This window comes from Gymnodraco acuticeps, unplaced genomic scaffold (genome assembly GCF_902827175.1).
Source record: "Gymnodraco acuticeps unplaced genomic scaffold, fGymAcu1.1, whole genome shotgun sequence".
In the NCBI taxonomy this organism is placed as follows: domain Eukaryota; kingdom Metazoa; phylum Chordata; class Actinopteri; order Perciformes; family Bathydraconidae; genus Gymnodraco; species Gymnodraco acuticeps.
In genome coordinates this window covers 594,665-609,016 of record NW_022991286.1, presented here as the reverse complement: position 1 = coordinate 609,016, position 14,352 = coordinate 594,665, and the positions used below count along the sequence as shown (strand labels likewise).

The 14,352-nt window shown below is 42.5% G+C and overlaps 1 long non-coding RNA gene across 3 annotated transcripts; it reads right to left on the bottom strand.

Moving 5' to 3' along the window:
* Positions 1-12,174: 12,174 nt before the first annotated feature.
* LOC117562149 lies at positions 12,175-13,074 on the bottom strand. 3 transcript variants are annotated; one of them, XR_004571499.1, is made up of 4 exons: positions 12,879-13,074; positions 12,682-12,787; positions 12,502-12,540; positions 12,175-12,198 (listed from the first exon to the last, which is right to left on the bottom strand). It is a non-coding gene; the product is annotated as an uncharacterized LOC117562149 (long non-coding RNA). The 3 variants fall into 3 exon arrangements; XR_004571498.1 differs by having other exon boundaries at positions 12,682-13,074; XR_004571497.1 differs by having other exon boundaries at positions 12,176-12,198; positions 12,647-13,074.
* Between the last annotated feature and the right edge of the window lie 1,278 nt (positions 13,075-14,352).

The following is a 14,352-nucleotide window of genomic DNA, read 5'->3' as shown; positions in this document are numbered from 1 at the left end:
CTGGAGGATAAGAGGTGTGTGCGTCAAACATGCATAGGGAGGATGTGTGTGTTTATTGTAGTAGCTAGGTATAATTACTGCTCAAACTATGTGTTTGTGGTTTATTGATTTATTTCTGTTTTATTCTTTCATGTGTGGGTAAAATTGCTACAACCGGAGAGACACTTGTTTATTATCTGGCTGGCTCGCGCTGATGTGCTACGACACGCCATCTTTTTGCATCCCCCAATGAGATAACGTAAAAGGAGGAGCATCTGACCACAGCTCCTCCTGTTTTGTTTTTGCATGTAAGCCTGTTCTGTCTTTGGGTCGGTCTCTTTTTCTCCTGCCGTCAAGATGATAAGGTTCTCCCGGCATTTGGACCAGAGCAGGGGCTGGGCCCACCCCTTTGAGAAGTGTATTTGTATTATTACCGTTTATCATTAAAACAGATTATTGTTTAACCCTGTATCTGGTGCTTTGAATTCCTTCCTTTATGATTTTACAAGATGCTCACCAAACGAACACGCGGAGCCGAGGTGGGTTTTAAAAAAAAAAAAACTCGGACTCCAACAAGCTGCATTCTGAACTAGCTGGAGGCGTCTAATTGAGGCCTGATCCATACCCACATACAGAGCATTGCAGTAATCCATGTAACTACTCTGGTCTTGAAATAACTTTACGCATCGAACTGATGTCCACAATGACGTTTATTCTCTTCTTTGCACATTCATGAAACACCGTGAAAACGTGTTTGCCTAGTAGACCAGCAGTAGAATTATCGTTATCACATCGTTGACACTTTTACCGCCCTTTTACTCTCTCCCAAACACAATATAAACATCCGGGGCAAGAGGTCACATGACTTCCGGAAAGACAACTCCTATCATTTTTACAAAATAAAACAATGTTCAAGCATACATTAAACACTCTTCAAAAAAGGGACAAAACAATAATAAGGGACCTTTGAGCGTCAGCTACACTCCCACCAAAATTACCTTCAAACAAATATGCAGATGTTAATACATATACTATATGATCTTCATCAAATGGTAATTTTCAACTCTTTTATCTTGTTTGTCTTTCCCTTAACTCGCATATAGAACAGTGCAAGTTCGCAATATAATTTACATATTTGAACAATTAATATCATTTACATAACTGAGGCTACATCAACTTTAATATTCCCTTAGCCCAGGGGTGGCCAACCCGCGGCTCTCGAGCCGCATGCGGCTCTTTGCCTAGTTGCATGCGGCTCTTCAGTTCATATCGAATTGTATATGTGTGAGTTTGGGGGAGAGACACTGACTCCTGACTAGTGTTGCACGGTGTACCGATACTTGAAAGGTATACCGCGATACCCTGTCGTTAAAATCGTTACGATTCCTCCGTTTCATTAGTATCGGTACTTTAAGAATGACGGGGGAAAGTACTCCGGTGAGAAAGCGCTGTTTTAATAAGAGCCGTGTGTGTTCAGCGCTCTGCTTCCACTCCCTGCACTGCAGCCGTGCCTGCACCCTCCCCTCTCAAGCATGCTCTAAATCCCTCCCCTCTCTCGTGCACGCGCTAGCTGCCAGAGCATGTGAGAAAACGAGAAGCATGGCTGCAAGTGGGAGTGCAACTGCCGCTGCGCCTCGGCTTGTTGACAAAAAATATGCCAGAAGCTAAATTTGGAAGTATTTGAGCTATATCTCTGACAGTGAGGGCAAGCCACGGACACCACGAGGCCTGTCTGTAAGAAATGTATTAATTTTATTTAATACGAATTCTTGTCATTTATTGTATTTACTGTTCTCATTGTTTAAAAGTTTGTGTTATGGTTATGATTCTGGTGTGACATAAAGCACAATAATTACATTTAAGACTGTTTCCCGTTTTTAAGAAAAATAATCGGAATCGCAATTCTTGACTTGGTATCGAAACCAAAATGTTGGTATCGTGACAACACTGACAGTTAAACCTGATATTTAGTAGGTCTGTTAAGTATTGAATGCTGATCATTCTGACGTAATTTGGCCGGTCAAAGTTGTTTGGGCTCGGATAAAATCGCTCCGTTACTTTGGTCCCGTGTTACTTTCGTCCCGGCTCTCCCTACGTGTGTGTGTATGTGTGGTGTCAGGTGTCAGTATGAGAGGATGACAGCGCGTCTAATTTTGATGTGGCCCAACAGCCAATCACAATAATACCTGCAATGCAGTGAACCAATCACCTTTGAGGGGGGGAAACCTATTGTTGATTAAACACTATTCAGTGTTTCCCCTACCATTGTCTTGGAGGGGCACTGCGAGCCGCCAACGGAGCCCCGCGCCCCCCCTGAAATTCAAGGTGTTATATATATACTTTAAAAAAATATATATAGCATCAAATTGCAAATAATCTATAACTACTGTCACTTTTCACATTGAACATGTGCTCTTTTATTAAATAAACTAAACGCTTTCATTTTAATTTGTGGGTTTAGTGTTTTTGACCCTAAGAAACACTGATGCATTAATCAATAACAATAATACACAGCTCCTCTCTCTGCTCCAGAGGATTTAAAAAATATATCCCAATGCCACAAAAATGAATCGGTGACGTGGTTGAAATCTTGTCTCCAGAAAACAAAAAACTGAAACAAGCGGTATCAGTGACTGTGTGTTTGATGTGGCTCCTTGCAGTAACATAGAAAACATGTGGCTCTTAACCTCTGACTGGTTGGCCACCCCTGCCTTAGCCTAACGAGGAAATATATACGTTTCTAGCTATTCTAGAAAGTTAGCTTCCTAACTGCTCTCCACTTAGAACAACTAACTTCTGAATCGGTCTTTCAACAATGGATTGCTTGTTGAGGCGTTCACACTTTTTCCCCAACTGCTGCACCCCAATCTGTATTGAAACCTTAGGGAGTATTATTGGGTGTCTCAACTCCAGTGGTCCCGACGCTTTCCTCATTCGCCCTCCCACTCTCATTACGCCATTTTGGATGAATGGATCAAGCTGATAGAGTTGATGGTTGCGAGGAAGCCTTCCTGATTTCTGGCTGAGCGTGTTCAACTCTTCTTGAAAGGCATCTTGTTGTGCAAGCTTGATGAGCGTCAGTGCAGCTTGCTTTCTTTCCTCCACATTTAAAGGCTCAGTGGCCTTGGTCCTCTTAGCCAATCGTTGAATGCGAACAATGACATTGACTGCTGTGGTCCATCTTGAGAACCTTGACAGTTGCTCTTGAAAGTCACATTGCACTGCAACATCTGTTTTGAGAACTTGAGTAACCTTTACCTCAGGGTCTCTCACCAGCAACTCTGTAGTACCCTGATGTGCAACGATCTCTCTTTCCCATAGAAACTTGGGACCTGTGATCCAATTTGAGCTGATGAGGTCTGCCACCTTGAGGCCTCTCGAAGCGTGGTCAGCTGGGTTTTCTCCTGTTTCAACATAGAACCACTGTCCTGGGTTGGTAGCTTCCCGAATCCTCTGAACACGGTTTGCGACAAAGACATGAAATCTTCGAGCTTCGTTGTTTATATAACCCAGGACAACTTGCGAATCTGTCCAAAAGTATTCTTTGTCCACTTTTAGATCCAGCTCCTCCTTTAGCATGCTACTCACCGCAGCAGAGGTCACTGCAGCCGTAAGCTCCAGTCTTGGGATAGTAACTATTTTTGTTGGTGCGACTCTCGCTTTGCCCATGACAAAGGCGCAGTGTATGTTCTCTTTACCCACCAACCTGACATATGAGCACTGTCCGTACCCCTGACTGCTCGCATCAGAAAAGTGATGAAGCTCGACACTCAGTATCTCACCAAAGTGTTTAGGTGTGAAGCATCTTGGGATCTGAATCTTCTCAAGATTTTCCAGATCATTCATCCAACTCTCCCACCTTAGCTTCAATTCGCTTGGCAGTGGTTCATCCCATCCGGTTCCTTTCTGACACATCTCTTGCAGAACCCTCTTTCCCTCTAGGATGAATGGAGCTAGAAACCCCAATGGGTCATACAGAGAGGCCACAACTGAGAGTATCCCACGGCGAGTTGCTGGTTTCTCATCGAAACCACCTTGAAGGAGAAGCTGTCACTTTCAACGTTCCATCGTATTCCTAGCACTCTCTGTGCTGGAAGTTCATCGTGGTTGAGGTCCACATTTTTTACCTCTGCAGCACGTTCTAAAGCACAGATGGAGTCTAGAACTTCCCGGTTGTTGGAAAGGAATTTGTGAAGGTGTAGATTCCCTTTGGCACACACAACTTGGGCTTCCTTCACCAACTTAACTGCCTCATCGACAGACTCCAAGCTTATGATGCCGTCGTCTACATAGAAGTTCTTTCTGATGAAGCTAGCTGCAGAGGGGTACTGTATGTGATTCTGACTGGCAAGATGCTTCAGACCATAATTGGTGCAGCCAGGGGAAGATGATGCTCCGAAAAGATGGACCTTCATTCGGTATGCTGTGGGTTCTGAGTCTGTATCCCCATTTTCCCACCAGAGAAACCGAAAGTAGTCCCTGTCTTCTTTGTGGACATGGAACCTGTGGAAAAAAAATTCCACATCGCACATGACGGCGACGGCATGCTTACGAAACCGGCAGAGCACTGCAGTTAGGCCATTTGTGAGATCCGGTCCTGTTAGCAGGTGATCGTTTAGGGAGGTGCCTTCGTACTTTGCAGAACAATCGAAAACAACTCTTATTTTATCTGGTTTCCGAGGATGGTAAACCCCATGGTGTGGGATATACCAGACCTTGCCTGGTTCTGGTTGTGTTTCTGCTTTCTCTGCGTCGCCATCTTTGAAGACGCCATCCATAAACTTCAGATAGTCGGCCTTGAGTTTGGGATCTCTTTCCAGTTTCCTTTTAAGGTGCTTTAGCCGAATCAAAGCCAGCCTTTTGTAGTCTGGGAGTAGAGGTTGTGCTTTAAATGGAAGAGGCATTTCTAGATGACCCTGCTTGTTTTGCTGGATTCCTTCCTTTAGGATCTGCAGAAAGCGAATATCATCTTGTGATATACCTTTGTCCCCTGGCTTGGTGTCCGCGAAATCGGACTCCAGCACCTTGATAACCGCAGATGGCGTTACAGGTGGCACCTCTCTGACTGATACCCGATGACAAAGTCCAGTCACATCTTGAGAATTCACACGCTGTGATGCACTTCCTACGATGCTCCATCCAAGGTCAGTCTTAATGGCATAGGGCTCGTAATCGCCACCAGTGATGATTTTCCTTGGGGCCAGTGCTCTGGAGCAGTCATAGCCAATCAGTAATCCAACACCGCAATTTATAAGTGGAGGCATCTCTTGAGCTATATCTGCAAGGTGTTTCCATTTCATGGCTGTCTTGCAGGTTGGAATGTGCGCACGTTCCAGTGGAATGAAATCCCTTGTATAGGCTGGAGGCAGATCAATGGATGTATTTGAGGTGAACCCTCTGACTTTGAGTCCACAAACTCTGACTCTTTACAATTGAGTCTTTTCCCATCATAGTCGATAATTTTAGTTTTACCGGCTCCATCTCTGTTTGCAGCTTCTCACAAACCTCCTGTTCTACAAAGGTGTGATTGCTTTGGGTGTGCAATAGAGCATACACCAGAGTTTCAGAATTAGGAGTGTTAGATGATGAAATCCACACTGGCACGATCATTGATGTGCTCCCACCTTCACCTCCATTCACACAACATGATAGTGAGGATGTATTTCCTTCAAACCTGCTGTGTGTGTAGGGTTTGTCCGCTGAGGAACGCTCTTCATGCAAAGGAGTTGGATGACCCCTTTTGCATATGCCACACATGGCTCTGTTCTTGCAGTCTCTGGAGACATGTCCCTTTCTCAGGCATGCAAAACACAGCCTATTTTCTTGTATGCATTTTATCTTTTCCTCCACAGTCAATTCCAGTAGCTTTTGGCATTTGCATATGGAATGATTTTCTCCACAGCAAAAACACTCAGTGTTTTGTGTTAGCATGCTCCCTTTCTTCACTTTCTCTGCATCTTCTGACTTGGTTTCTTCAACGTTGGTTTTAGCTACAATGCAAGGTGTTTCTGAATCCCCCACGTCGGTGGCAAATGTGTTTGCTTTTGGCCCTTTGTCTTCTCTTACAGGCATTTCTGCTGAGGGTTTCAGAGCATATAGTGATGACACTGGGTTGCATGCTATACGGGCCTCCTTTGATATGAACCTGGCAAACTCTGCAAAACTTGGATAATCATTGCCTAAATCCAGCTGTTCTGTGACATAACGGTTCCACCTTGATGTGAACCAGTCAGGAAGTTTGGTTAGCATCTTCTGATTCTCTTCACAGTCGTTAAGAACTTGTAGGCCCTTAACGTGAGGCATAGCGTTGCTGCATGTTTGGAGGAAGTCACTAAATTCTCTCAACTTGAGATATTCCTTTCCCCCAATCTTTGGCCATCCGTTGAGTTTCTCTCTGAAAGCTCGCTGCACAACAAAGGAATGACCGTATCTGGCATTCAGCCTATCCCATGCTTGTTCATAGGCCTCCTCATCTTTTCTGTAGAAGCTACCTTCAAGGGCAGATTTCGCCCCCCCTGCTACGTACTTTTGCAGGTAGAACAGCCTATCTGCAGGGTTAGAGCATCGCCTTTCTATTAGAGCTTTAAAGCTTGAGCTCCACTCAGTGAACTTCAATGGATCACCAAAGAATACAGTGGGTTCTGGGACTGGAAGTCGGGTGAGAGCCATTGCTTCTTGCAACGCCTGTACTAAATGTGCCTCATTTTTAGTCATTTCTTGACTTCCAGAGTGAGGAGAAGATGGGTTAGCATCATTCAATTGGCTGTGTACAGGACTACGCCTCTCACTCCTTTCCTTTCTCTCTTCTTCGGTATACACATTTAACTTTGCCTGAATGACATCAAGGTCTCTTTGATTTTCAAGTTTCTTCAATTGTTGACGTTGAGCTTCAATAGCAGCTTCCATATCAATTTCTGCTCTTTTTGCAGCTAACTGTGCAACTGTCTCTGCTCTCTTGGCTGAAATACTAGGTGACTCTGAGAGATGATCTGAACGGTAGCTAGGTGCAGTGGCTCTAGATGCCGTAGATCCATATATGGACCGAGCATACTCATTATTAAGCAGCATGCGTAACCTTGATTTTTCTGCTTCAGCGTCAAAGTCGCCTGCATCTTCAGTTAACCTTACTCTCATTAGCTGTAGTAGATCTGCAGTTACAGCTGAGCATGCATCCATTTTCCTGCGAATTTCCTGATTAGGTGCTGTATTAATTCGCATGTTGTCATATAAGTCCTAATTCGGATTCAAGCCCCTCAACTTCATCCATCATGTTATACATGTCACTCTCAGAGCATTCTCTTTTAAGTATTGTACGAATGTCTCTTACCGCATTTTTCCATTTTTCATACACCGTTTTGAACTTATTTTCCTTTTGAGTTAACTCTTGCTCTTTAAGTTCTTGCATTTTTGTTGTTAGCCGTCTCTCTCGAGAGGATTTCCTTACTCTTGTCTCTGATTTTTTAGATGCAGCACTTCTTCTCTCATCTTTCTCTTCTGCTTCAAAGTCTGAGCTTTGCTCTTTTTCATGTAGCGACATTAAATCAGACTGACAGACTAAGTTACAGGCATGAATGGCAACTCTTGGAATACCTTTAACACTTAGCCAATACAATTCTTAACAGTAATAACCCTTAACAATAACAGTTACAGGAACTTTAAATATATTTTCTTTACTTTATACTAATAGGTCTTTATTACCTTTACCTTATTTGTGGGACTTTCCATCAATTATTTGAGGTTTACATTTCAAAGTACAGTTCAACCTGAAGAGCCACACTCGTCCGCGCGGGATACGCAGCACACAGTCTGATGAAGCTCGTCGTCCGCACGGGATGCGCAGCACACCGTCTGATGAAGCTCGTCGTCCGCACGGGATGCGCAGCACACAGTCTGATGAAGCTCGTCGTCCGCACGGGATGCGCAGCACACCGTCTGATGAAGCCAGTCTATGAATGAAGCCTGTCGTCCGTGCGGGATGCGCAGCACACCGTCCGATGAAGCGCAGCTTCGCACACGATACGCGACGCCTGTTGCTTGCAGCAGGATGGGGAACAGCGACAGCGTCTCACGTCTTTAGCCTCTTTAGCCTGTAGCTTGCAGCAGGATCGAATAGCTTCGCACACTTTAGCCTGCGGCAGGATTGAGAACAGCGTCTCACCTCTTTAGCCTGTTGCTTGCAGCAGGATGGGGAATAGCGTAGCACACTCTAGCCTGTAGCAGGATCGAATACCTCGATTCGGATGGATTAGGTTACGTTTTCACTGTAACTACTCTGGTCTTGAAATAACTTTACGCATCGAACTGATGTCCACAATGACGTTTATTCTCTTCTTTGCACATTCATGAAACACCGTGAAAACGTGTTTGCCTAGTAGACCAGCAGTAGAATTATCGTTATCACATCGTTGACACTTTTACCGCCCTTTTACTCTCTCCCAAACACAATATAAACATCCGGGGCAAGAGGTCACATGACTTCCGGAAAGACAACTCTTATCATTTTTACAAAATAAAACAATGTTCAAGCATACATTAAACGCTCTTCAAAAAAGGGACAAAACAATAATAAGGGACCTTTGAGCATTAGCTACAATCCAGTCTCGAGGTAACAAAGGCGTTAATAACCCTTTCTAGGTCTTTAAAAGATAAAAACGACTTGGTCTTAGCCAATAGTCGTATTTTGAAAAAGTAGGTCTTGACTACAGTGCTAACCTGCTTATCAAATTTAAAGGCGCTGTTGAAGGTCACTCCAAGGTTCATGACAGAGGGGAGGATATTTGTATTGAGGGAGCCCAGAATATCAACCGGGGAGACTGTTGGTTGGGGTCCAAAAAAGATGACCTCAGTCTTGCTCTCATTGAGGGTGAGGAAGTTTTGGCTCAGCCAGGATTTAATCTCTGTTAAGCAGTCCTTCAACTGCTGTAGTGAGTTGGCATTTTGATTGAGAGGCAGATAGATATGTACATCATCAGCGTAACAATGGAAGGGGATATTATGTTTTGTGAGAATTGAACCTAGGGGCAGTATATACAATAGAAAAAGGATGGGGCCCAGAATCGAGCCTTGGGGAACCCCACAGGTAAGAGGGGCTTTGGCAGAGGAGAAGGCACCTAACTGCACTGAGAAGCTACGGTCCGTCAAATAAGACCTTAACCATGCAAGGGCAGAGCCTGTAATGCCTGCGGACTGTTCAAGCCATCCGCAGATTAGATTCCCCCTATTACTCGTTTTATGAAGGAAATCTCAGGGCACATGATGTGTGTGTGTGTGTTTATGCTCTGCTCAGCTCCATTCTGTGTGTGTGTGTTCGGTGTATGTGTGTGTCCGACACCAGCATTTGTTTTCAAATGACCATGAACAGTAATTTACGCACATCTGGCTATCTCCATAGGTATATGTGTATTCCCAAGTGAAAGAAGTCTGTTTAATCTTAATCTCGATGTAGTGCTTAGTATGAGGGGCCGTGTAGGCCAACATTCAAACTAACCTCGCACACACACACTACTGAAAACATCTGGCCTTGCACACACACACTACTGAAATATCTCACATTCACTACTGAACACCTCACACACACACACACACACACACACACACACACACACACACACACACACACACACACACACACACACACACACACACACACACACACACACACACACACTCTACTGAAAACATCTGGCCTTGCACACACACTACTGAAATACTCTCACATTCACTATTTTGGGGCCTCTTCTTTGAAATTAAACTTTCAGACTTGAGATATTGAAATGCAGTAATAGAATTGTTTATTTTAAAAAAACTGAGCCACTCCTTACAGTTAACTTCATATTTATTTTTGTCTAAAGCATTTATTACACACATTTTCCCCTCATGTTCACAGTGTGGATCAATTGAGACAGCGTCTGGTATCCAGAGAGCTGCAGAGACTTTGGGAGAAACAGGGGTTACGTATTGTAACCCTAGTTATAGCACAGGTGGAGCCCTCTACTGGACTCTATGGGTACTACCTCTTAACCAAACTATGCGAGCATTCACTTACTGAGATATCTATAAATGTAGCCGGTGTCAGTACCAGATATGTTCGGCCTACCAAATATGTTCGGGTGTATTTCCGTCGCATCCGTCATCCGTCATATCCGTCATATACTCACCTCCCTCTGCTCCCAGCGCTATGCTGCCACACACCGGCCGTCTGCGGAACTGCAGACGGAGGAACTCGGTACAGCTTGTTATGTGTGTGTACTTAATTATTTACAATTAAAAAATATATATATTCTGCGTTACTTTAGCCAACACTTTTATAATATATAAGCCTGATCATGTCGTTGAAAGCAAGTACAGATGTTCTCCCTTTTCCACAGTTCTGTGTGAACTTCATCTAAGGTAGATGCTTTGCTTCTGCACCAGTTTAGCAGAAGTCTGTTTTGTAAGACTGGTTTTGTTGCAGTCTGTTCATGCTATGTGTTTCTTGCGTAAGACTATATACACACGGAACACATGTATTACAGGGCTGTACCCAGTGTGCTTCATAAAACATTTTTGAAGCTTATTTTTTTAAATTAAGCCGTTTCCATGTTATAACAGCATCTCGTTAAATCAATATCGGAAACAATAATTGTCTTTTTGTGGTTATTTAAATGTAATTTATGGTGCTATTAGAGTGCTTATAGACTGACCCGTTAATACAGATGCCCCCCCCCCCCCCCCCCCCCCCCCTTTGTGTGCGGTGAGCTGGAGAGAAGGCAGTCTATTTATTTTGGTGAAAAAAAAAACCCCTAACATATATGGATTGAATCAGAATATTGTGTTGGATCAAAACATATTGTACATTTTGAGAATTCTTACATCTATTACAATACATTTTGAGCTTTGGACAATGTTTGGATCAAACGAGCCAGAAACAACCTTAAGCAGCCACCACTGGAATATTATTGCAGTAATATCATAATACTAGTAGCCTTATATTAGTGTAGCCTAATATTGATCGACAAATATTTAGAAATAAATCTGGTTCTGCCTGCCTGCCTCATCGCACTATGCCCTGCTGCATTACCATGTATAGTATTTACATTCATAATGATCCTTTTTTGTTGCAGAGCTTTAGAGGCTTTAAGAGACGAACTGTCAATGATGCCAACTTGGCGACCTACAAACTAGATATAGCAATCTTGGAGCTATTGCGGCTAGCTACTTTCATTGGAAAGAGTCTCTAATTTTTTGTATGTATATATTTCATATATCCATCCCAAGCTTACCTACCCAACTGAATGAATTCACACATTCAAGTAAATAGAAAGACAGCACAGCATTCAAGTGTTTATTGAGAATTTGAACTTCAACGTTAATGGAAAAAGCTCCAAACTTTTCTCTACAGCCCTTAGTATCAAGAAATCCTTCTAGTTCCTTTTACATGTGGATAGGAAAACAGCACAGATTGTTCAGAATATATGAGGAAGCCATCAGGGAAGCAGCATGACCCAAGGCAGGACTGCAGAGACAGGTTCAGCCACGACCCGAAGTCCACGACCCGAAGTCCATGACGGGCAGCGTCCGGGAAAACCAAACTTGAAGGTAAGATATCAAATGATGATCTTCATTAATTGCAGTGACAATTTAGTCTATTCTGACATTTGTTTGTGTGAGTTAATCTTTACCTATGATATCTGGTTGCAGAAGGGACTGCAATAGCCTGGATGTTGGTCATCAGAGTAGATGCCCTGCAATTCTCCTCTTTTACCTTTCCCAACATATCCTATGAATAGAAAAAGAAAATATTGTAATTGAATCACACTAGGACCACAACACACTAAATATGTAATGACACATAAACATTATTATCCAGAATAAGAAGTCTACCTGGTTTGCAGTTTTTGTAAGGCTCCAAGCATCCACGGCAGGTGTCAATGGTGTACATGACGTTGAAATCCTGCTTGTATGAAGCAGAGAACAAACTCCATGTAGCAACACCTGTGTAAAACAAGCATTTCAATAGAGCCATTAAAAATATGCATAGACACCACAGCTGTCGTATACTGCTGCACCTTCACTGAATCACTTACTCTCAAGCCAGCGAAAGTGGGCCCCTCTTCTGAAAGACACAGTGGACATTGTGTCTCTGAAGGTGGTACACACTAGAGTGAGTGATGAGTACGCTTTGTCACCTTCCTGGAGAACCACTTCCATCAGAAGGTCCGAGAGAAGACAGTTTGGCAGCTGTGAAGTATTGGTCAGACTAGATCAAACATATTTAACAACACATTGACTAGACTGTTGCCAGCACAATCGAAATACCAAGATTCTTTGGGCTTCAGGTAGCAAAAATACACATTTTTAATATTAATGTTGAATATATCACACACATTTTTCTTATGTTTTGTTATTCTTCTCCTTGAGGTAAAAAACAGCTATCAATAAAGTTAAAAAAAGCAGTGAGACATAATAGTTGGAAATTCTGCCGTGATCATAGGTCGTTTTTTAAACAAAAAAACAGTTACTGCTTCACTGAAAAGATATTACCTCCAATATGAAGCACATGTCGGACTTTTGAAACTGGACCTTTGAAGGAAAATATAAGGTGTGGGTCATGTGATTGTTTAATTACATGTGTATACAATTATCAATATTGATATGTATGCATGTGTTAAATAATCTGGATTGTTACATTTCTTTATCACAAACAGGAGTGTGCCTATTGACCTCATGTTCTGTCTTTTGCTTCTTTGAGACCCTGTACACTGGCTCCAGTGCCCCTTTGAGCAGCTCTTCGGCCTCATTGGTCCAGTAAGAAAACCTCTGTCCGTGGCTATAAAAATCACATAATATCAGGATGAAAATGTAAATCAGTGTCAAAGAAACTGTTGTCTATAAAGTAACATTTAAAATGTATGATTTACCCTTCAATCTGGTACCGTTCCATGAGCATAATGCACCACCATTTCCGGATCTGTGCTATGTCCCGCTAAAAGAAAATGTAACAATAATAAAGTTGAAAATGAATGGAACCTCATCATTTGTCTACTCAATGTTAGCCCCCTCTTCCCCCTGAAATACTAACTCAGAGGATAAATACTGACCTCGGTAAACCAAAGTGGAGCATCTATGCTGAAGTTCAGTGCATACTGTGAAAGGATAAAGATCTGTTAAGTTATGAGTTTCAAAAACTAACAAAACCCCTTAAAAAAAAGTGTCAAGGGAGGAATTTACCATCAGTATGAAGACACCACAGTCATTGCCCGTGGTTTGGTGAGGCAAACCCTGTAAGAATTTGGAATATAACAGTGATGTTCATGGTCAAATGGAAAATAAAGACATGTGAAAGCAGGTGTATGAGATGGTGGAGAAATGTACCTTGACGTCTCTGCCGAACTTTACTGTCCACTGACCTGGAGCAATGCGGTGCGCTAGGTCACTGTCAAAAGAAATGATAAGACATGGGAATTGATTTGGTGAAGGAACGCTATACTCAATATAATTCATGTTTTTGGATTTCCTTACATTGAACTATTGCATGCCTTAAAAGAGGAAAGTTATGAAAGCCACTGAACGGGGCTAAAATAAAACAAACAAAAATACGTTTACCAGCCTCTGAACAAAGCTGAACTTGAAAACAACCTTTGAACAAGGCTTATAACAAAATGAACATTATAATTCATAGCATCCTGTTGCAGACTCTTTTTCTTTTGGTTCCACTAAGGACACTCCAGACTTTGTGGAAATGGAGATATATTATAAATGAATTTGATCAGATTCAGACCCCTGGTCTACAAGATGGTTACTGCAGTATTAGAATACTATAAACTATTTAGAACTCCCATACAAGCCACAGAACGGTGGGGGTAATCATGTTACAAAAACCTAAATATGTCCTTGTAGGAATTGTCCCCAAAGCCATCTGGCTTAAGAGGGTCGAGCAAATATAACTCTCTCTTTGCTGGCTTGATCACCTGTCAACCATTGACAAAATAGCTGAAATTAGACATAATCAAACACCAGAAGAAAACCACACAGCACAACTTATGTTCATTTTGTACATGCTGGTGAGATCATTTGGAACAGACTCACGCAAAGCAAATAGTGATCTGCCTTTCCTTGCTGCCGACTCCAGGCAGGGATGAAAACCATGTCCTTGGTGGCCAATTGGTCAGCCTAGTATTTTAAACAAGGGATTTTAAGTTGCTGTATATCAATTTCAAGAAACATAGGTCTCAAGCAACAGGAACTTACTGGAAAACTGGCCAACGCGTCAGCTGTTTTGGACTTCCAGGTAGGAACCACATACATATCCACGATGTATATATCTTTGCCCTATATTGATAGTTTTTCAAAAAAAAATGAAATCTTCATAGAAGTATGTTCAACAACAAGAGA